The following is a 24,091-nucleotide window of genomic DNA, read 5'->3' as shown; positions in this document are numbered from 1 at the left end:
AGGGATATTGGCTTCATACAGTGAGCACTAATCTTTGTTTTAGAAAAAAATGCAAGTCTTAGCATTTCTTTAATCTATGTCTTTTAAGGGTAAGCTGTTGAAACTTAGAAAGGAGAGAAAAAAAAAAAAAAAGGACTGTATCCAGCGATTATTTGGAAAAAAAAAGAATGACCTCAAAAATTTGAACTTAGATGCATGAAAGGAAATACATCATATATATTTTTTTCCTATGGGTGATGACAGGGCTTAAGATGCAAAATGCTATGCTTGCCTGGAAAAGCTACCTATTTTAAAAAAAAATTAGAGTTTAAATGATCTCCTGGGTACTACTATGTTACTCAGGACTGTCGACACAGAGAAATGAGGCATTCCAGTTACTGAAATGTTGAGAAATGGCCCAAACACTGCCAAGTGCATGTCCCCTACCGTGAGCCATTTCTACTTTCCCTGGACACTAGCCCAATTATGGAGTGATAGTCATTCCAATGCCAAATATGGAGACTCAGGATGCCAGGCCAGAAATGTCCCTTGATGTTTTCCCCTGTACTCATTCAAGAGAATGAACATATAATTGTTAACTGTGATAAGATAATACTTCGCTCACTCTTGTAAAAGTGTCTAAAAAAGTCTTCAGATTTTCCAGCAACATTTGGATAGTGATATGTAGTATATGGTGTGTGCCAAACTCAAAGTTACAAAGCCTTATTCTTGGCAACAACTACAAACAATTTCCATTTTACTATGAAAACTAAAAGAACACACAAAGTTACAGTCTTCTTCTCTGGGGTATTTCCAATGTGTTATCCTAGAGTAAGTATGTTCTTCTTTTGAATCATTTTTCCACCAGAATCACAAGTAATGTAAAAGGACAATTAAAATGATTATTCTAGAACATAAAACCCTCACAAAAGAATATTAAAATGTTACTTATTTTCTTTTGGCTGATTATAAAAAATCATTTAGAATGGTACATTTAGAAAGTAAAGTAAAAATATGATAAAATGTCACCCGTAGTTCCTATATCCAGAATTACAAGTAATGTCATTGTTTTTGTGCATGTATTTCCGGATAGATATGTATGCACATGTATTTTGTGTCTATGCTTTTGCATGTTTATTTTATCATGATTTGTGATCGTACTGTGTAAGTTACTATTTAAGTTTTCCCTTATCATGAACATTTTTAAGGTATCTGAAATCATGAGTGCAGATAAATTTTACAAAATGCTTTGGTCAGAAAATATTTATGTGTCATCATAAGCAATGGCTACCATAAGCAATATAATTGTAGAGTGACATATCTGGAATGGTTTTTAAAAGTCTTTAAATCTTAAAACAATCTATCCATAAAGGAATATTGGATTTACTCTATAGAAGTTTGGACCTTCATTTACCTGCTTTTGTAAGAGAAATGCCATAGGCTCGGACTATCATAATTTTTTTTCTTATGTGGATGCTGTAATCTGGTTTCCATTTTGACTTATTTTTCCTCTTTGAAAGAAGTGGCAACCTGGTTTTCTTGAGTATTCCATTGAGTCACTTCATGTATTTTTTTGGTACAATTTATGTTCCCTGTTTAGAACTGTGTTACACAGGATAAATATTTTGAATAAAAATATACTATGTACATCAGTTTATATATTCCTATTGATTTTATTTTTGAAATGAATTTTAAGTTCACTTATGAATCAGGTGTCACTTCAGGTATTAAATTCCTTTGTCCAAAGTGTGGCCACCGCCTTGGCTATGCTAGGAATGTAATCCTCTCTGGACTAGATAGTTTCTATTTGTTCCTCCAGATTCACTCTGCCCTTCCTTTTTTCCTGTGCTCTGTCTTAGGAAGCTGGTCTTTTGGGGTTCAGACACTGGGAAGTTTGTGTCGAAGTCAGGCGGTGGGAGAAAAGTGAGGCCAGATGCCTCATCCACAGGCTCCCTCACTGTGGGGGTCCCTCACTCTCTCTCTCCTCTACTTGTGAAATCTTATCTGCTTTGTCCAAATCCCTGTCTTCTGGTCTGCCCAGAAGCTGGCTCTGTTCTTCTGTGTTTTATTTGGTAGAGAGGAGTAGACTTAGAGTCACAAGATTTAGGGGAAAAAAAAAAAAGCAAGAGAACATGGCCTATTTATACTAAAACATTTATAACATTTATTTGTTATTTACTTGAAATATAAATTTAATGGAGCACCTTATATTTTATCTGCTGATCCTAGGAGTGATATAATCATTTTGCTGCCCTCTCATGCCGTTTATCTTTGTGCTTTCCTTACCAGACCCCCACATGGGTCCTTTGTCAACCAGATGTTCTCAGGTTTTCCTTGTTTGATTATTCCGTTTGTTTCCTATTAGGAACCTCACTGACACACTGTCTCATCAACTTTTCCATCATCAAGCTAAGTTTAAGATAAACCAATTTTAGGTGTCTTTACTTGGTGTATCTTGATTTGTACCTGTGTTAAAAGGAAAGGATGTCTGTCCCATCTCAATGTAAAAACAAATAGTCATGAGCTCTTTTAGGTTATAGAATGCAATACATTATGTCAAAAATGACAGAGAAAATAGCATCTATAGTGACCCTATGTCAGAAATCCCAACTATGCCGGGTTAGATCTGGAGTATATATGACCCAACTTAATTATTCATACAGTTCTCTTTCCATCCAGGTTAGATCTAATGTATTACAGGATCAGCCCAAACATCATGGTGAAAAGCTAAGGAAAGTATACATTGTGTTCTTGGCATATTCACTATATAACTGTGTGTCCTTCAGAAAGGTAGCTAGCTTCCAGGGGCACCTGGGTGGCTCAGTTGGTTGAGCCTCCAACTCTTGATTTCAAATCAGGTCATGGTCTTGGGGTCATGAGACTGAGCTCAGCATTTGGCTCCACATTCAGTTGGGAGTCTGCTTGAGATTCAATCTCTCCCTCTCCCTCTGCTCCTCCCTCCACTTTCTCTCTAATATAAATAAACAAATCTTTAAAAAAAAAAAAGCAAGGTAGCTAGTTTCCAGAGTTCATAATTTACCTATGAGTAATGTAATTATAATAGTGTGAATGCCTTAGATATTCTTTTTTTTTTTTCAAAGTAAAGGATATTTTTACTATCAAAATCTTTGGGTTCTGTTTCCTCATCTTTAAAACAAAGAGAAGGAAATGATTTGGTATGGGCAGAGCACACAGAGGATGTTCTAGTTGTTCGTAGCCATTGCACACATAAAATAATGTGTTACTTGATTACCAAATCTGAGTGTGAGATGCTACTTTGACTAGATTTAGGAGTAAAATAGCCATATGATTTATTATCCAAAGCAGGCAATTAAAAAAAAAACCCACCCTGCTTTATTATTATACAATTTACTTATACTCAAGTGCACCCATTTTAAGTGTATCCAATGAGTTTTGACAAATACACACACTTATGCAATCACCACCCCTATCAAGATATAGAATATCTCCATCATTCCAAATGGTTCCCTTATGTCTCTTTGCACAGTTTCTACCCACAATTAGCCCAAGGCAATTCTAGGCTATTTTCTGTCATTGTTGATTAGCTTTGCAAAGGACTTGTGAAATACAGTTTATTTTATAAATAGTCCCAGATGGACCTCTAGTCAAGAAAGAATTTCAGTTACAATAAGAAGTCACTCTGGAAATTAAATCATAAATGTAAAGAGGAACATCAAATTCCTTTTTTGTCCTTCCCAACTTCAGAGATTAGCCATTGCAGAAAATTGCCATTTTATGAATAAGGGACAAAAATGTACATTTTTACTTTTTTTTGTTACTTTTTAACATTTTTTTACATATTACATTTTTATATTTTTGCTATTGTCATACTTGTAGCTTCATTTAATAATTAATGGTGACCCAATGCATTATTCTAATACTCTACAGAGAACATATGCTCTTTGTTTCTTCTCAGTAAGTTGGATTTTGAAATTTGATTTAGTAATTTTAATTATTATATTAGGCAATGGTAGGAAGGCATGTTTTGCTTCTGGCTTGTTTAAGTCGAGAGAATTTATTTTATCTTCAGCCTATACATTCCTCAGCCTACAGACACACACACACACACACACACACACACACACACATATACACAATTCCCTAAAATAGGAAGCAAACCCTTCATCAGTGAAAAAAAGTTTGTTAGTTTATAGTGCAGGAAAAGGGAAAATAGGAATCCTATTTACATTTTGATTAGAGAATTGTTTTTTGGGGTAGGGGTGGCCCGTTCTTTGTAATTCAGCATGTTTACCAGCAGGCCTGACCTCTACCCACTAGATGTCAGTAGTAAACCCCCTCCAGCCAGGCTAATCAAAACTCTCCAGACCTTGCCAAACGTACCCTGAGGGGCAAAATCACCCTTTGGAGAATCACTTTTGGGAGTATTGGGATGTATAACATTTTTTACTCTCCTATTAAGATAGCAATCAACTAGAAGTTGACCTATAAGATTTTCCTGCGGCTTAAATCATTGTTTGGCATTAATATTGCTACATATTAATGTTATGCATTGACATTTTTGCCCACTAACATTACGCCCATAAAAACGACGTCAATATGTACTGTGGGATGATAGGTAAAGCAGGAATCATGGCATTTATTATTTTTTAAAATTAATTAATTTTTTTTAATTAGGGCAGGATGCAATGGACAGATTTACAATTAATTAGGAAAAACTTCCAAGGGGTGGAAGATTTCTTTCTTTTTTTTTTTTTTTTGAAGCAATAACATGCAATAAAACTATCATAGGTTACATTAAATTTTAATTTGTATGTGAATTAGCTAGTTTGCCTGAAACATCGAAATCATTAATCCACTGTTGTTCTTCCTCAGTAGAGGAGCAGTGAGAGCGGATTTCCCCAATTGGCTCGCTTTGTACAAAGGTAACAGATCCAAGATCTGCAGTGCAAAGAATTTGGAGAAACAAACAAGTGAGCAAGCCATCAAAATGTGAGAAGTAGGAAAAGCCCTCATTTGGATCAGGAAAGCATGTATCAGCCGTTTATATTTAGTAAATTGTTCAGAACACAGCTCGTGGCTTCCTATCAGTACGAATTAGAGATAACCTTTCACTATAATAAAAAAAAAACAATTAGATTGTTGCACTCACTGAAATGCACACATGTGACTAAGATAAGTTCCCAGGTTAATTCCTCTAATTCATCTCTCTTTCTCCATGGACTCTCAGAATCCAGATTATTTAACCCTGAGAGGAAGTATGTCAAGACGGTTCTCACCCTTGTGCTTGAGAACTAACGTATTCTGAGATCCCACAGAGGACAGTTTCCTTGTGATTTACCAAGTGAATGAGCAGCGTGGCTGAGAAAAGTACTTTACCCTTCTACTTGGATGGCCACACGTCTTGGCCCTCAGCTCTTTGCAATTTATTTAGAATTTACTTATAACCTGTGTTCCTGCAATAGTGGCCATCTCTACATACATGGAGAGGAGAGGTATCCACAGCATGGATTTACCAGAGCAGCTTTTTAAATGAGTTCCCAATTAAAGTCTCCATCATCTTCCTAACCTGCCATTTGTGAATGAGTTAAATTTCCTAACTTTATTTTTCTTTAAAATAGTATTCTGATAGTATTCTATTTATAAAAATAATTTTAAGAGCATTTCAAACTTCCACCTCCAGCCACACACACACACACACACACACACACACACACACACACACTTCAGAATTCAGTTCAATAGCCTGTTTTCCTTGCTCAATGCTTTTTCTTATTTATACTACTTTTCAGTATTAAATTCATAAAGTATAGAAGGTATGCCTTAATAGATCTATTAATTATTCACTCTTTTATGAGCAATTAAGAGCATTGGTTTTGCTCTTAAAAGTATGTACCCCTACATATAATGCATTTATATCAAATATCCTGAGACAGATTTTCCACAGATTACAAACTCATTTTGCATATCTCAATTTATAAACTTTGTTAAAAGATACCTTTCTCTTAAAATATGGAATTTTTATAGTAATTTTCATTTTTTGCTACTACTGTTGACACTGGGGTCTCCCAACTTATAGTTAGGTGCAGAATGCCTCTAGATAAACATCTAGCTTTAATAAGCCAAGGTGGGGAAAAATGGTTATTTCAAATTATCTTAATCGCATCTTCCTTGAGCAGACTTACAAAGTGACTTCTGTTGCAGCCTAAAAAGCCAGTTAAGAATGTGTGTGTGTGAGAGAGAGTGTGTGTGTTTGTGTGTGTGCGTATGTGTGTGTATGGGGAAGGTCAGAGGTTGGGCAACAAGGAGAAATTTGTGTCAGGTTATGAGTATGTAAATTCAACACATTTTCAATAGTTTTTTAGAGAGTTGTCCCCATAAAGGATATTCTGGGAGATTTGGTGTGCTGTGCATTCAATACATTGTAGCGTCTTACTCTCAGGAGCTATGTAGATTCACACAATTGAAAAAGAATACTTCTAAAATCAAGGGTATTCAAGTAGTTGGAAGACCCTAGTTGTTGAAAGGAGCATACCAGTGTAACTGTGAACTCTCCACTGGAGGGGAATAAACTTTTCATTACTAAGTAATTCCAAAGATGAATATTCCCTCTTCTTTTTGACATGCTTTTCTTTCTTTCTTTCTTTCTTTCTTTCTTTCTTTCTTTCTTTCTTTCTTTTCTTTTCTTTTCTCTTTTCTTTTCTTTTCTCTTTTTTCTGTTTTCTTTTAGTATCAGTTTGGGACTTTTGATGCTTTAACCTTACAAAATTCCTTGAGTCTCCAAGCCCAGTGGGTTCCTCTTTCCATGTCATGCAGCAGTTATTTTTGTTTTTTCTTTTGGTGATGCCACATATTCACTTTAGCTCTCATAGTTCCCTTCAGTGCTCCATCAACAGTCCCCATCTCCTTTCCTTCAGTCTCTTCCTTATCAAATTAACTAAATCTGCAACAAGCTAAGTCTTTTGAATGTGACACTTTAATTCTGGTTTTAAAACTCAGTTTCTTTCATTTCCTCAAGGGTAAACCCTTAAATTCTTAGCATGCTATTCAGACCTTCTACTGTCCAACAATCCATCTTCCCTTTTAGTCTTTTGTTTTGTTTTTCATCTTTCTTTTTAATCTTGTCTGCTCTTTACTGCTAGCTAGTCAATCCAACAATCCCTGCATTATCTTACTTCCTTTCCTTTCTTCATACTTACCTCTCTTGCCTAAAATGCATTTGCTCCCATTTCAAACAATTCTTCTAGGCCCAGAGAAAAAGTCCCCTCTTCTATGCAGTTGTCTCAGTTCATTCATGATGAATGTAACCTCTCTCTCCTGTGAAACTACATGAGCCGTTGTCCTCACCAATGGAACATACCTTGTCTTGTGGCACTGTATACATATATCTTCAATTATTATTTAACTAACCTATGTTGATAGCTTGTTTGCCCAATATGATGTCATGCTTTATTTTTTAGCTTAATTGTCCATTTATTTATTTTTTATTTATATTCAAGAAATGATAATGGATTATGAAGAAAAGAAGGATCTAATTAAAGGAGGGAAAAAGAAAATTAATCCTACAGATTTCATGTATGTTCAGTAGAATTAGGAGCTATTTAAGACCTAATCAAAAGAAGACTGGCTCTGTAAGACAAACATAAGTGTTTTTCAAAGCTTACTTGGGTGATGGCAAAGGACAGAAGATATTGTTATTGTAATATCTGTACTTTGAGGAATCATTCTATTAGTTTACCAAATTAGATAAATGAGAGATGAATTAGAAATTATAATAGACTAAAAATATCTACCAAAGAGGAACCATTCATTAAAAAATGTTTATTTCTCCTTGTACCACTAAATGCCAAGCATGAATCCTATTATGATAAATCAAGTATGGGAAGAAGTAGCTGTTGCCTTGAACTTTGAGAAAAGTTTTGTTGAGGTCTTATGTGAGCCTTGAAGGATCACAGAGATTACAAATCATGGAGAAAGGGAGTCAGGAAGTTTTGGAAAGTGGCAGGCAAGAAGGGGAGAATAAAACAACACAGAACTTCACAGGATTCTAAGAAAACTGCTCTAAGAAGATATTAAACTAGAATTTAGTACTTGGCTTATGTCATAACCTGTTCATGATAAGAGGAAATCTTTTTAAAATTAAATATTCTAAGGATAGGCCTTGCAGATGTGGAAAAATGTTAACAAGATGATATTTTAAATTTCCTCTTGGTTAAACTTGCCTACTTGTAGCCAGTATTAAAAGAAAGGAAGAGGAAAGAAAGAAAGAAGAAAGAAAGAAAGAAAGAAAAAAAGAAAGAAAGAAAGAAAGATCTCTTTCTCTCTAGATCTAGCCCATTGTTCTCTCTTCCAACAATTGGTGACCCAGAAGTATAAAAAGCTACCCCCTAGTGTAACATGTTTTGCATCATTTTGGTACATATATAAAATGAAAAAGGAAGTCTGTGGCCTAGTGACTAATGTTTATACCAATATGGATTTTATGATACCACATGCATTAATGTTAAAATGACAATAGAACTCTACCCATATAAAGATTTCTACCCCAGTCTCCTGAAATAGACAGAAATTTGTCCCAATTCAATGGACTTTGTTATTAAGACATTACATTTTTGAATTAGATGTTTATATTAATAACTGGGAAATTGAATTCAAAATAAATCACTTTTGAAATAGAAAAACATTTTAACAAGGACCTATATTAGTTTCCACTACATAATGTCATCTACAAACAGTGGAAAATAGGTTGCGGGACTTGAATTTAAATTAACTCTTTTTATATGCAAGTAACTAGTCAAGAGAGACCAATGCCATACAGGCCAGGAGTTAAAACAAGGGAAATTATTCTTCTGGAAAATTTAACACCTGGGAAATAGATCCTATTAAATAAAAGACATTTTATAGGAGAAATAAAAGCCTAACCAACGTTGTGATGATTCCAGTTGGAGAAAGGATAATATGTTGTCTTTCTACACATTCTGAGAGCAAGAAATTTCAGAGAATATTGGTTGAGAGGGAAAAAACTCGGAACTTTTCACACTAAGTAGACACAAACCAGATTAATATTAAAATATTTCCCCAAAGCAGTTTGTGATTTGATATGCCAATTAAACTGTGGCTTTTTCAAGATACCCTACTCACATATATTGTTAAAAAATTTTACCCTTAAATGAGTAAAAAAGATTCAAGAAATATTCAATAATCACTATCTGCAATGTGTCATTAAAAACTGTAGTATGTTCTTTAGAATTTCTATTTCTCAGAATTGTCATCACATTGTTACATTTCATTTTCATTTCTAAAATTAGGTATAGTTAGGTTAAAGTAGTTATTATATTCTATAGTTACCTGTATGAGACAGGAATTTGGGGGTATAACCATTCAAATCAATTTTTGTTCATTTAAGTATCAGAAAAGAAGCTTATTAATAGTGAGCAATGTCTCTAGAAATCAGGGTTAGAAAGTAGGCAACAAGTGGAATGAAGAAATGGAGACTTTAAGGAACCCAGGATGAGATGTTTGTAATCTCTCTGGACATATCCGTCATACCTTTTCATGGAATGGCATTATTTGCCAATAGTGAATTCAGGTGAAATGATTGTGTTAACCTCGGAAATTTTCTCTCTCTCAAGCTGATGAGAACCACTTAGCCATTCTGTCCAGCTTTTAGGGGAGAGGATCTTATTGGTCCCATTCCTTTCAAGTGCTTACCCTTGTTCAATCAACTATGTTCAATTTTGGCTGCCGGAGACACATTCCATTGGGTGTTGTGGCCAAGAGAAAAAAGTCATTTTGAGCTAAGCAAACATCACCTCTGGGTATCAAGCTGAAAAAAAAAATAGTAAGATTCAAGCATTTGCATGATTAAGATCCCCATAGTCAGTGGTAGAGTTAATTTTAATCTAATTAACCTTTCTCACATAACTTCAGCTGCAAGATCTCTATCGATGAAAGAAATATTCAAGATTGTACCTGACTTAGGATCAGTTATCATTCCTATTTTCTTTTGTCCAAAGGGTTGATATTTTAATACTGTAAGTGTTGACTTATTATGTGAGGTGTTTTAGTGGCTTTTTCCCCCCCTCCTTGTCTTACTCCTTTTTGTGTATGTGTATATGCTCTGTGGTTGTGGAACAGGGACATGGTAGTACTGGCAGAGATTTATCACTGAAATTATATTTACCATGGCATTACTAACAGATGATCAGGTAGGGGTGTTATTACCACTATGTAATTCAATTTCCTTTGAATTTTAATATGAATCTGGACTTTGTATCCTCAAAATGGTATTTCAAAACATGTTTGTATAGCTCACTACTTATAAAAAAAGAAAACTCTTTGGCAGCACAGTTTACGTTTCCAAATCCTAAAGATGTGATCCTGAAGCTCCCTCCTGAAGACAAGATTTTCAGAAGGATTTTAGAGTATTTAGTAAATCCTCTCTGCTTTCTCAAATGAAGCATGATTCCATATTTCTTATAGCAATTCTGCTTCTATGTAAAGTGCAGTTCTAAGAATGAAAACATAGGAACCGGGATTAAGTACAGTTTTTAAATCTCCAGATCATGAAAGATAATTGTGAAAGATTATTCTGTCCATTAGCAAATACTTCTGAAATGACACAGCAGACAGGAGATAATTCATTTGGAAAGTCATTCATTTATCCTTTCCCCTTAGGTCACAAGGTGTTTAAATAATTTTGTAGAGGAAGTAGGAAACAGCTGTGGTAAAATTGTGGATTTTATGTCTTTCACTCTTGGGTGTGTAGCTGCCAAAATTAAACCATTAATAAGATGGAGACTAGATGAGGTTGAAATGTACAAACCTGAGCCCCTTCTTTGGGTGAGGCCTATAATGTGCTGCTTTTCTATTCCATTGTTCCCACAGAACACTGAAGGTACATGAGTTAAGGAATTTTTTTTTTTTTTTTTTTTTTTTTTAGCTTAACTCTTTGCTGGAGTCACAATGGAGCTAAGCAAATAGAAGAATTCTGAACAGGGTCTGGCCAGTAGTTTATGTTCCCCATGCCTCTTCTCACCACCAGATGTAAATTGAACACTTGAAGATATTTTCAAAGCTTTTAGGTAGATGGGATATAATAATTTAGTGCACTGAAAGAAGAGATTGTTCTAAATAAAGAAATAAATCTTAAGGTACTCTAGGGCTTAAGAACAGGACTAAAGAGATCCTATTCTGGAATGTTCTCAAATCATATTCTTAAATGTCCCGATCTAGAAATTGATATAAATATAGATATAATATAGATTCACAAATATAAGATGAATTAGTGGGGAAGTTCATGGTACAATAAACTGATTATTAATGTGAGGCCATAACCAAATGAGGTCCCAATCTCAAAAGAGATTAGTCTAGCTGCCTGGAAACTTTAAATCGTATCTCTGAAAATAACATCCAACACCTAATGGAACAAATATACCAGAGAACCTTAGGTATAATCAGGCAGACAGCAAATAGCAGCATTTATTTTATAAATTATTTAAAGACATCATAGATAAAATTCAGACCAATGTAAGAGGATTGCAGAGTCATAGCATTTTATCAGCAATAGGAAACTTTGGGATTAAATAATCTCATTACTGAATAGAAGGGAAGCAAAATTCAGAGAAGTTGATTTACTTAACCAAGATCATACAATGAGGGCAGGACAGAGAAAACTTTGTGTTCCATTTCCACTTCAATTCCAGTGTTGTTTCTACAAAGCCAGGTTGATCTTTGATGTCTGATACTCTCTCCTATGAGAGAGGTAATAATTCAAGGGGAAAATAAATCATGTCTCTTACTATTAAGAGTTAATAGTCATGGAGAAAAGCAGATTCATTTTTCAAAATTACGGTATAGGTTTGTCAAACTCACAATGTATTTAGGCATACACATAAAATGAAATGTATATAAGCAAGATGCAGGAAAATGGATATATTCTCTAAATGAGACTATAACCTTTGTTATTACAAAGGTTTTTTCTTTGCTTCACTTCCTAGTCATGACCAGTACTTAGAATTGAAATACTAGTCTAGTAACTAGTTGTGGTTGAGTGAATTTGTTCAGAGAAGAAACACTGAGAGTGCTGTAATGATATTAATGCTATATGTAATGATATTATAACTGACCAAGAGAAAGATTGGGGGGAAAAAAAGGGAAGTTCCACTAGAATCAGTTGGTTTGGAATTTATCCCACAAAAACTAACATGCATTTTATCCCCTTCATTCCTTCTTCCTTGTAACACTTAGAAAATACTGCAAAAAATATATATACAATGGTTATCTAAAGCAAGACACTGGGAATATAGCCTAAGAAAACTACCAAAAGTACATTTGCAAACATAAATCAACATAAGGCTTGTAAAAACACAAGAATAGGGCTGCATTCTTGGGCATCAAACCAGAGGGGTGTTGGTTGCTTCAGAAACCATTTCTCCATTGTGTCTCTTGAATTACCAATAATTCTAGCTATGTACTCTTTAAACATCAATAACCAAATACACGATCTAATGCAGTTTTTAAACACCAAACATAAAATCAGGCAGTTACACATAGCATATGCTTATGGAAAGCAAAGAGAAGGGGTATAATAAAGAAAACGAGCATTCATTAAGTACACATTATAGCCAAGGCATTTTGTCTTTACAAAAACCCAGCTAAGATTCCTGTTTTACAGAGGGGCTCAAAGAGTTTGAGTGTTTTTTTCCAGAGTACATATAGTAGGAAGTTATAATTCCAAGATTCAAAGCAAGGTTCATTTGAGTTGAAAGGGCAAGATCTTTTTGCTGAAGTGTTGTGAAGTGATACATTTTCTGGATCACTGATCTCTCTCTCTCTCTTTTTCTCTCTGTCTCTCTCTCATCCTCTGTGTGTGTCTCTTTTTGCACAGGCTTGGAATGGTAAAGGGATATGTTGAAAAGGAGTTATATACTCTAGATAAATTTATAGTTAATAAAATCTCCTTCCCAGCATAATGGGATTAGGAAGCCAACTATCTTCTAACCGAAAGGAACCATAAAACTGGGCAAAACTGTCAAACACAATCATTTCAGATTGCTAAAAATCTAGAAATCACCCAACATCGAACATCAGTGTAAACAGCATCTATTCATGAATACTATGAAACTTTGGGTAAGAACAGCATGAGCCTATGGTGTTCTTGCCTAGGATGGATCCCATGACCTCACTGGCTCTGCCCATGATAATTCAGCCAGGGAGAGGCAGGCTGTCACTGTCACTGCTAGTAAGATTACACAGAATTTAGAACACTATTATTAAAGTGTTGTGATGATTAATTTCATGGGTCAGCTTGAGTGGGTCACAGGATGTCCAGATATTTGGTTAAATATTATTTCTGGGTGTGTCTGTGAGAATGTTTCAGGCAGATATTAGTATCTGGACCCATAGAGTAAGTACAGCAGATTGTCCTCCCCAAGTAGGGAATCTGCCAACCTGTTGAAAGCCTAAATAAAATGGAGGAAGACAGAAGAAGAGAGAATTCTCTTTCTCTGACTTACTGCTTGAGCTGGAGGTTGGCTTTTTGCTATCAGACTAGAAGTTACATCATGGACACTCCTGGTTCTCAAGGCTTTGGACTCAGATTAGAACTAACCACTGGCTTTCCTGGGTCTCAGATACCTTGCAGATACCTGATTATGGACTTCCTAGTTTCCATAAACACATGATTAAATGTAAATATGCAAAAATACACATGTATTTTCATATATATGTGTGTATGTGTGTTTGTAGGTGTATTTGATTTGTTCTGTTTCTCTGGAGAACCCTAACTAATACAAGGGCAATCCTGATGCAAGTGAAAAGAGAGGCTAGGAGCTCTATTTGCTTAAATTTGCATAGCTAGTGATTAAACAAGAGTTCCAGTAAATGAGCACACATAGGGGGTTTGATAAGCTTTCTACACATCTGGGATTGGCCAGAAGCAATGTGGGTATACAGCAGAGATCACAACGGATTTAAGCTGCTTGTACATCTCTGGCCTTTGGTGCCAGGGCACACGCTCAAAGGAGACACAAGAAAGTTCTATGGATAGTAAAAAAAAAAAAAAAGAAAGAAAGAAAAAGAAAAAAAGAAAGAAAAAAGGATAAATCTAAAGCAGCCTGTTTGAATCTGTTCCTTAACTTGCATACAGATTGTCAGCAGAGAGTAGAAAGACTCATAAGTTTGAGGTGTTTGAAAATAATCTTTAATCCTGTACTGAACAGTAAGCTATTCCTAGGAAATACACATAGGAAAGCAAACTTGAAAATAAAAATAAAATAACAAAAACAACTCAGCAGAAACATCCAAAGCCACACATTTAGAGGGAGACATACATCACAGATTTAATGAAGAAAAACAAAACAAAGCAACAACAATAACAACAACAACAAAACAAAAGCCAAAACAATTCTCAGGAGAAAAAAAGCCAATATTGTCTGAAATATGCAATATTCCACAGAAAAATATGTGAAGCAATAGGAAAATGTGGCTCAAACTCAGAAAAAAGAGGGGTAATCAATAGAAACTGTGTGTGTATGTCCCCCCAGCCCTGGTTTTAGATTCAAAGGAATCCAAATAGCTAAAGAATGCCATACTGAAAGAGTAAAAGGAAAGTATGATGACAATGATTCAATGAACAGAAACTTGTATTAACTCGTATTAAGGAGATGGCAGTTGTAGAAAAAAAAATGAGGATTTGGGATTTGGAAAGTAAAATAATTAAAATGAAAAGTTCACTTGACAGTTACAACAGAAGAGTCATATGGGCAGGAAAAAGAAAATAAAAAAGAATCGATGAAGTTGAAGATAGATCAATGGGAAAATTAACAAAACTTCAGAGATCTCTGAAACACTACCAAGCATACATGTGTGTGTAATGAGTGTGCCACAAGGAGAGAAGAGAGTGAAAGGGGGGAACTAGTGGAAGAAATAATGGCCAAAAACGTCGCAAATTTAATGAAAGCCAATAATCTATAGATCCAAGAAGCTCCGTATACCCAAACGTCTTTTTCTTTCATTCTTGAATTTTAAATTCCAAATAGTAAAATAAGCCATTCAGGCATATACGTCGGGGTTGTAATTGCTTTTAAAAATATGTATGTAGAAAAAAATACGTATGTAGATATATTGAATTGGATACTTAAAGTGAAAGAAGCAGGATCATGGTACATGCACTTGACTGTTTTCACTGGACATCACCGCCAGCTCCTTCTCAGGTTTTCCTGTAAGTGCAGAGAAGGAACTGAGAGCTACAGTTTCCAGAATGTGCTCATGTATCTGATTCAGGGTTAACAAGTAAGAAAGGCAGGTATTGGAGTCCAACTGGGAAGTCTGGACAGAAGGATGAATGGCCTTGACAGGATGTCTGAAGCAGAATGTGTGTTCACTGAACTTTTGATAATTATCCACATAGGAACTTCAGACTGATATAAATCATTAGGAGATTCCCAGGGGTTCTTATTCTTCTTTTAATCTCAGGGATTCTTGAGATTTGGAGACACTGTAAGCAAGATCCTGAGAATCCGTTCTAGTGCTGAAGCTCCCACTTGGGAGCTGGTTTCCCTGACCTTCACTTCCCTACTAGCCCTTCACTATAAACCTCTAATCCCAAATATTAAAACCATTCATAATTTGAGAAAAATGTAATGATGCTTCAGTATTAACATGATGCTGAATTTTACATTCTGTGATTCTAGTTTCTTAAATATCTTTGCCACCATTAGGAGAATAACCACTACCATACCCCCCAAATAACTGGTCTGATTCTTCTAGCTAGCTGTGTAAATTTTGGTCAGAGGGGGTTTTATTTTTTTAATTCTTTATTTAAATTTAAGTTAGTTAACATCTAGTGTATTATCAGTTTCAGGGGTAGAATTTAGTAATTCATCAGTTTCATACAACACCCAGTGCACATTACTTTGAGTGCCCTCTTTCATGCTCATCACCCAGTTACCCCATCACTCCACCTACTTCCCCTCCAGCAACCCTCAGTTTGTTTCTTATAGTAAAGAGTCTCTTATGGTTTGCCTCCCTCTCCCTTTCCATTTTCATCTTATTTTGTTTTTCCTTCCTTCCCTTCTCCTATGTTCATCTGTTTTGTTTCTTAAATTCTATATATGAGTGAGATCATATCATATTTGTCTTTCTCTGACTGACTTATTTCACTTAACATAATACCCTCTAGTTCTGTCCACATCATTGCAAATGGCAAGGTTTGATGACTGCCAACGGCAAGATTTCATTCTTTTTGATGGCTGAATAATATTCCCTAAGAAGTATATACCACATCTTCTAATCCATTCATCTGTTGATGGACATCTGGACTCTTTCTGTAGTTTGACTACTGTGGATATTGCTGCTGTAAAGATTGGGGTGCATGTGCCCCCTCAAATCACTATGTTTGTATCCTTTGGATAAATACCTAGTAGTGCAATTGCTGGGTCGCAGGGTAGCTCTATGTTGAACTTTTTGAGGAATCTCTATTCTGCTTTCCAGAGTGGTTGCATCAGCTTGCATTCCCACCCAACAGTGTGAGAGAGTTCGTCTTTCTCTGCATCCTCACCAACATCTGTTGTTTCCTACATTATTAATTTCAGCCATTTGGTCAGAGGAGTTTTAAGAAACACTTGAATTGACCCAGAGTTGTTAATTTTCAACATGGCTGGGCTAGATATCAGCAGTAGAAAATGCGAAAATTCCAGTTCCACAGATGGGACAGGTCTTACCACAAAACCTAGAGTGAACATTCAAGTTTGCTTTCTGGAATATTTAAAAATACTTTTGAATCTCTAATGTTCCAATCTACAATCTCTTTTTCACTGCTAACTCTTTATTAGAATGCAAATGAGGAAAAGGCGGAAAATAACCACATCTGTGCCAGAGAGATGGATAAACGATAGCCAGAATAAAGCCTCCAAAATGCACAGAGCACATTGCCTAGTTCCCTTAAGAGAAATGCCGCTATTGTATTTTGTTGTTTAATAGTTTTGAATTATTAATGATTTATAATGATTCCTTCATCGTTAAAGCTAGTCCTTTATTTTTTCAACACAATATGGCACAGATTGAGGAAATAAAAGAGATTTTTAATGGACTCAAGGACAATGCCGAAGGATAAATGTGTTTAAAGCACTTGGATTTAGAGAAACTGGTCGTTTTCTTTTAAGAGCTATATTGACAGAGAAGCCAACATTCTCCTGTACTGCTACCTTCTATGAGCATATTTTGAAAGTGATTTCCTCCTCTTTTTAAATAGGATTTATTATTATTATTATTTTTTTGGTGCAGCTTTAGGTTCACAGCAGAATTAAATGAAAAGTATCACGAATTCCTACATAATGTGCCACAGCATCCTTTACTATCTACAACCCACCCCACTACCCAGAATAGAACCTATATTCCTATATCTTTATCAGTCGAAGTCCATAGTTTATATTAAGGTTCACTCTTGGTATGGTACATTTTATGGGTTTTACTTTTTAGCAAATGTAAATGTCACATATCCACCATTATAGCATCATACAGAATAGCTTCACTGTCCTAAAAATCCTCTGTGCTTATTCTCATCATCCCTCCAATCCTCAGCCTTCCCCTGTAACCACTGATCTTTTTACTGTCTCCCTAGTTTTGCCTCCTCTAGGATGTCATAGTTGGAGTCGTACAGTATGTAGCCTCCATATTCCATACAAATGACTGATTGTCTTCTTTTACTGAGAAATGTGGACTTAAGATTCCTCTGTGTCTTTTAATGGCTCCATAGCTCTTCTGTTTTGTTTTGCTGTTGTTTTTAAATGCCAAATAATATTCCATTGTTCGGATAGATCAAAGTTTATTTATTCATTCACCTCCTGAAGGACATCGTGGTTGCTTCCACGTTTTGGCAATTAAGAATAAATCTGCTATAAACAAACCATCTGTGTGCAGTTTTTGTGTGGATGTAAGTTTTCAACTCCTTTGGATAAACACCAAGCCACATGATTGCTGGATTATTTGCTATGAAGATGTTTAATTTTGTAAAAGACCATCTTCCAAAGTGGCTCACCTGCTGCTCTATAGCCTCACAGGTGTTTAGTGTTGTTAGTGTTTTGGATTCTGGCCATTCTAATAGGTGTGTGTATCTCACAGTTTTGTTTTTTTTTTAAGATTTTATTTATTCATGATACACACAGAGAGAGAGAAAGGCAGAGATGCAGGCAGAGGAAGAAGCAGGCTCCATGCAGGGAGCCTGATGTGGGACTTGATCCCGGGTCTCCAGGATCACGCCCTGGGCTGAAGGTGGTGCTAAACCGCTGAGCCACCCAGGGATCCCTCACAGTTGTTTTGATTTATCTTTCCCTAATGACATATGATGTGGAGGATCTTTTCATATGCATATTTTCCATGTGTATAACTTCTTTACTGAGGTGGCCATTCAGATCTTTTGCCCTTTCTTTGAGTTATTTTATTTTTGTTTTAAGAATTACTTTTATATTTCGGAGTGAATGCTTTTGACATAACTCTCAAGGATGTGGTTTGGGGCATAAGGAAATGCAGAAGGGTCACTGATAATGATTTTGGTGAGGGGTCTCCCCACAAATACCAATACACGAGACATTAATTCCTTCCAGGGAGAAGAGTACCACTGCCATGCTAATGACATTGGCTTTTCCAAATGAAATATTATTGGAATAGGAGAAGTTGAGAAATAATCATTACTTAGGTTTAAACACACATGAAGCATGAAAAATGAATCCTAAAAGCTGCCAAAGTCTGCCACTTTTCTATTTTTTTAGCAGAGAATATGTTCAATTATAGAATTATACTGTTCTCAATCATAGTTATATATAACTAATAGATGATCATAGATAAGTAGGTAGAGTATTATAGGAAATGCATTCCTTCCCCCAGGAATCCAGAAAGCCAAGTTACGGTGGTTTGGTTATTTGGAATTTAAAACCAGTTTGCTTTGTATCCTTGGTGATAGATGACTGAAAACCTTCAAATTCTAAAATGTTTACATGAAGAACAGGAGCTTCAACCTAAAAAAAAAAAACTAGTCCACAAATGATTTAACAAAACAATAATGATAAGCATAACAATGGCTGTTCTGAATTAGTCTCCAATTCACTTAAGGTGTCAGCATCTTATCTTCCCAATCATAAATAGCTCATCCTGCAGGAAAGTAATATTAAGTTAATACCAGTTTAAAACAAGAAAGGGAAATACAAGAGAATCTACCTAAATTCTTTCAAAAAAAAAAAAAAAAAGCTTGAAAAATATACTACAAAGATATCAGAAACTAGCTGGCATTTTGACCACTTCACCCAGAAATAGCATGGCCATGTATTTTAGAGGTCCTTTTAGAAACATATTTGTACAGCCATGAAAAATGCAGATTTTGGGATGGGGGTGGGTGGGGGTGGGGTGGGCAATAACTTCATTCTTCTTCTTTTCCTAAAGTTCCTGATTTGAAAACGCTACAGAAAGTTAATTTTTTCTTCTTTTGCCTCTAGTTACCACCATTATTATGCTATTTGCTGTTACTTCTATAACTTTTCTTTTACCTATAAACAAGGTTATGATAATTCACCATTAGCATGATAGTGTCACTTTGGATGTGGCCATAAAGACAGGCTTTCTCAGGAGCACCTGGCTGGCTCAGTCAGTTAAGCGTCTGACTTAGGCTCAGATTATGATCCCAGGGTCCTGGGATAGAGTCCCACATCAGGCTCCCTGCTGAGCAGGAAGTCTGCTTCTCCCTTTCTTTTTCCCCCTGCTCATACCCTCTCTCTCTTTGAGACAAATCAAATCTTTAAACAACAACACCACTGAGGCTTTCTGTAGGCATAGCTGAGATACAGAAAGAAGCATGTGGCTGCTCAAGACACTTACAAATCTTTATTTATTAAGACTTAAAAGGAAAAGAAAAATCTCACACCATAGAATTTTGATAAGTATAGAATTATGTCCTAAAATTCTCAAGGCTGAGCTGAAAATCTTGCTTCCTCAATGTATTTTTTTCTTTTCTTTCTTTCTTTCTTTCTTTCTTTCTTTCTTTCTTTCTTTCTTTCTTTCTTTCTTTCTTTCTTTTCTTCTTCTTCTTTCTTTCTTTCTTTCTTTCTTTCTTTCTTTCTTTCTTTCTTTTTCTTTCTTTCTTCTTTCTCTTTCCTTTTTGTTTTTTTTGGTTTGGATGGTGGACTTGGAGAGGTGGCGAGAACATGAAGCAAGTCATTTAAACTAACCTTCAGTTTCTGCTATTATAGAACAGAGCTAATAAAACTCCCTCCACACAAACTTGTTGTGAGAGCCAGTAAACCAATAGTCATGAACACAACGTCTAATCCAAGAAAAAATGCCATTTGTGTTACTCATCGTGACATGCAGTTGGAAAACAGAGAGAGCCAACACTCTGTACCTCGCTGACCATGCTCTTCTTGAACAGCTCCAAGGCTATCAGGCAAGTCCAAGGCAATATTTTTAAGCATAATAGGTTCCCTAGTTGGTATTCAGCAGACACTTTCCCAATGTTTGGTCACTACTGATGTACATGAAGGGGCAGGTATGCCCTCTGCATTTCTGCAGGTCTCTCTGTCTGCTGACAGCGACATGCACACATCTGGTTGCTTCCTGTTCATTTCACAGATTCATCTGTATGTGTGCCTTAGAATATGCCTTCAAACGTGAAAGTCCTACGAGGTCTCTCTTCCCTCATTCATAAAGTTCATTATGTGGTATTTGCCAATGTGTAACCCACCCACCCCCAATCCCCATCTTGGTGTTTCCTCAATCAGAGAGGATGCCTTTACTTTTCATCCAAATTCACCTCTAATTTGCTTTGAATGTCAATTATAAGAACCCCTGCAAAATGTTTTATTTTTCAGAATTCTTTTTTTTTTATTAATAAAATCTGTTCCTGCGTATCCATTAAAAATGAACAGAAGAAGGTTTTGGAAACATTTAAGTTGATTACAACATCTTTTACAAAGTACATAAAATTGTTTAAGTGTCCCTAATAATATGTATGAAACAATTGATTCCCCTCACCCCCCACTCCAATCTAGCTAGCTGATCTCCTTAGTCAACTGCCAATAGATTTCATTTTGGTAGCAGCAGAAAGGAACACATAGTTCTAATTATTTAACAATTACTTGAGTGAAGAGTTTATTTTTATGCTACAGGAAGCCAAGCATATCTATGAATATTGAGCACAGATACTCTTAAAATATTTTTCAAACATGCAAACTGTTCCCATTTTATGGATATTTGGCTGATATTTTTACTTAAGACATGGGTCCTCCTACTCAAGGGAAATGATGGAGACACAGCCATGACAGGGGGGTGTTATATGATTTTTGTCCCATTTAGTGCCTGTGGCCCTCCGTCATGCCACTTGGAAGAATGAGGAGGTAGATCAAATGAAGAGTGGTGGGCAGCAAAGCAAAGTTTATTAAGCAAGAGTACAGAGTTACTGGAGAGGCAACCCAACCTAAGTGGGTTGCCCCCAGAGTTTCTAAGTATTGGGATTTTTATGAACTCTTTGCAGAACTATCTTAAGCAATCAGGGTGTGCTGAGTTGTGCCAATCAGGGCTTTGGTCATATAACTTATTAGGTTAATGCCCACATGCTGATGGTGTTCTTTTGCTGACATCTGGGGTTGTAGGTTTTAACTGCCTCTTGCCTATGATATTGACAAATGCTTTGCGGTTGTCTTATTTTAGGACATTTTTCAGAAGTCATTTATGCAAAGGCTGCAAAGCAGAGTATCAGTGCTGTTTTATCTTAGCTGTCCTGACTCCATATTTTCTTGTTGGGGATCCTGGCCCCAACTCCCTAACTGTCCAATTAACTCCTAACAAGAGGACCAGCTTGGATGGTGACCCATGGAGCACTGCATTTGCACTGAGGACTGGAGAGCCTTCTTTAGCATAATACATTTCCTTAGTTTTCTTTGGTGAAGGGAGATAGACCAGTAACAATTGAGATTGAATATCCTATCACTCATTCAAGGTGAATTTTAGCTTTATTTAGAACCTTTTTTTAAAACATTTTATTTATTTTGAGCGAGAGAGAGCAAGCACACAGGGGCGGGGCACAGGGAGAAGGAGAGGGAATCTCAAGCAGATTCCATGCTGAGCTTGAATCCCTACGCGGGGACCCATCTCACAACCCTGAGATCATGACCTGAGCCGAAATCAAGAGTCAGATGCTTAACTGGCTGAGCGACCCAGGAACCCCCTAGATCCTTTATTATTCATGTGTGGCAGTGGTGAATTCAATTCAGTATATATAGAAACTTAGGAATTGCAAAGCATCCTTACATACCAGCCTCTAATTCCAATCAATAAGCTATGAACGATTCTGTTGTGTGAAAATACACTTGTCTCTCAGAAGTCACTCCAGATTGGAGGGATACTAGTAGATGCTGATCAAATTAAGATGGAAAGAATGATGGTTAATGCTTTGAAATCTCCAGACAGATTCAGAGTGGTCTGCAGTCAGATCAGTAAAGAACTAAAGTAGTAGTAGACTTGCTAGAACTTGCTGAAGAGATGAATTTCTCTGATAATCCCAAGAGTTGTCATTTTATCGGTAGACTATACATTCAAAATATTTCAGTATAAACAATGATATGTGTACGTATACCAGTTAACTGCAATGTATTCTTTAGGGGTCTTAATTGTCATTTGAGGAATACTAATAATATATCCTGGGTGATACAAATGATCTTCAAAGGAAATATTTATAATATTTGATCTCACTTTACATGATAATTTTAGATCAAATGCACTGTATTTTCATATAGTACCTTTTAATACATTGCTATCACAAATATATATTACATATAATTATATATGTATATATTACATATAATTTATTTCATATAATATATACATACATCAATACTCTGTTGCCTCCAACTTCTGAATATTTACTTACATATTTATGTAACTATAAGTTATATTATTTTTCTACTTGGTTGATTGATTGATTGATTTGTATTTGTTTAATGTCAGGTAGCTGTTTTGGTTTATTCTGTGTCACCCATAATCCCTACTTAGGTTTCAATATCTGATCTTGCCTTAGAATGTGAAGCACTTTCTTGATTACTACCTTGAAGAGCTCCCACTTAGTTTTTACTTTTTCTTTTTCTTTTTCTTTTTTCTTTATTTTTATTTTTATTTTTATTATTTATTTTTATTTTTATTTTTTTGTTAAAGTGTCCAGTTGGGAACCCTGATATCACTCTTTTATAATTATTACTGGTATAAGAAGAAGCATAGCCTAATGGATACAAATGTAGACTCCAGAGTTAGTCTAACACAGTCTGAATCATGATTTCAATCATTTATTGGCTATGTGACCTTGGGGATGTTATTTAACTTCCCTGCCTAGCATTATTTTACACCTGTAAAACTGAATACTAATAGTACCCTCTTCTTGGGAATTACACGAGATCCTAAATACCTGAAACACACAGTATAAATGTGTAGTAAGTGCTCAAAATTTATCATCATTGGCAATAGTCATTTTAAAAGCATAGCCTTATTTTTTTTCTCTTTACAGTTGGTAGTAATATTGTATTTCTTGCTAAGTAATATGTTAAGAGTTTTACTTAAATTCTAACTCAGTCTTCTTGGAAACTCTGAAGAATGTACTATAATTGTCAACATTTTGAGAGAGAGAGTTTGATACATGATGTGCCCAAGGTAATATGGAGAGTAAGTGGCTGAAGGGAAATGGGGATCCTTTCTTTATCAAAACAAAGCTAGAAAAATCACACAAAATGTAGATGTTGAAGGGCAAAGGTTATTAACTCTGAAATATAAAAAGAAAAAAAAACAGAATCAAAACATGTTAGAAAAAAATGGAGTAATTATTAAATTATGCAAAACTCTGGGAAGCTAATAATAAATTTTGTTTCTTATTTCTTTCTCGTAGCTTACGTTAGTATAAATTAAGAAATAGTTTGGTGCCATCATGGGTATAAATATCTGATTTGTGGCCTGTAATTCACTGTTCTATCAGTTGTATTCTTGACTAGTTCATACCATACAATTTTGTCAGAAATAACCATAAAAGTGTACGATGTACTTGTTTACCTCCTGGCTAATACAGAACTAATAGTACCAAGCAAATCAAGTCTTTAAAAGCGCT

General features: G+C 35.5%; 2 long non-coding RNA genes across 3 annotated transcripts in view; one reads left to right on the top strand and one right to left on the bottom strand.

The window, feature by feature from the left end:
* The window catches only part of LOC144286934 (uncharacterized), a 32,382-nt gene extending 21,498 nt beyond the window's left edge, over nucleotides 1–10,884 (bottom strand). For both annotated transcript variants that reach the window (XR_013354878.1, XR_013354879.1), the window contains exons 1-2: nucleotides 10,784–10,884; nucleotides 9,670–9,784 (exon numbers count right to left, since the gene is read on the bottom strand). This is a non-coding gene — a long non-coding RNA (uncharacterized LOC144286934). The remainder of the gene's footprint in view (nucleotides 1–9,669; nucleotides 9,785–10,783) is intronic.
* LOC144286935 (uncharacterized) overlaps nucleotides 708–24,091 on the top strand; it is a 107,806-nt gene continuing 84,422 nt past the window's right edge. Inside the window, exon 1 of the long non-coding RNA XR_013354880.1 lies at nucleotides 708–810. This is a non-coding gene — a long non-coding RNA (uncharacterized LOC144286935). The remainder of the gene's footprint in view (nucleotides 811–24,091) is intronic.

The sequence above is a fragment of the Canis aureus genome, chromosome 16 (assembly GCF_053574225.1).
Source record: "Canis aureus isolate CA01 chromosome 16, VMU_Caureus_v.1.0, whole genome shotgun sequence".
In the NCBI taxonomy this organism is placed as follows: Eukaryota; Metazoa; Chordata; class Mammalia; order Carnivora; family Canidae; genus Canis; species Canis aureus.
This window is presented reverse-complemented; position numbering and strand designations above follow the sequence as displayed.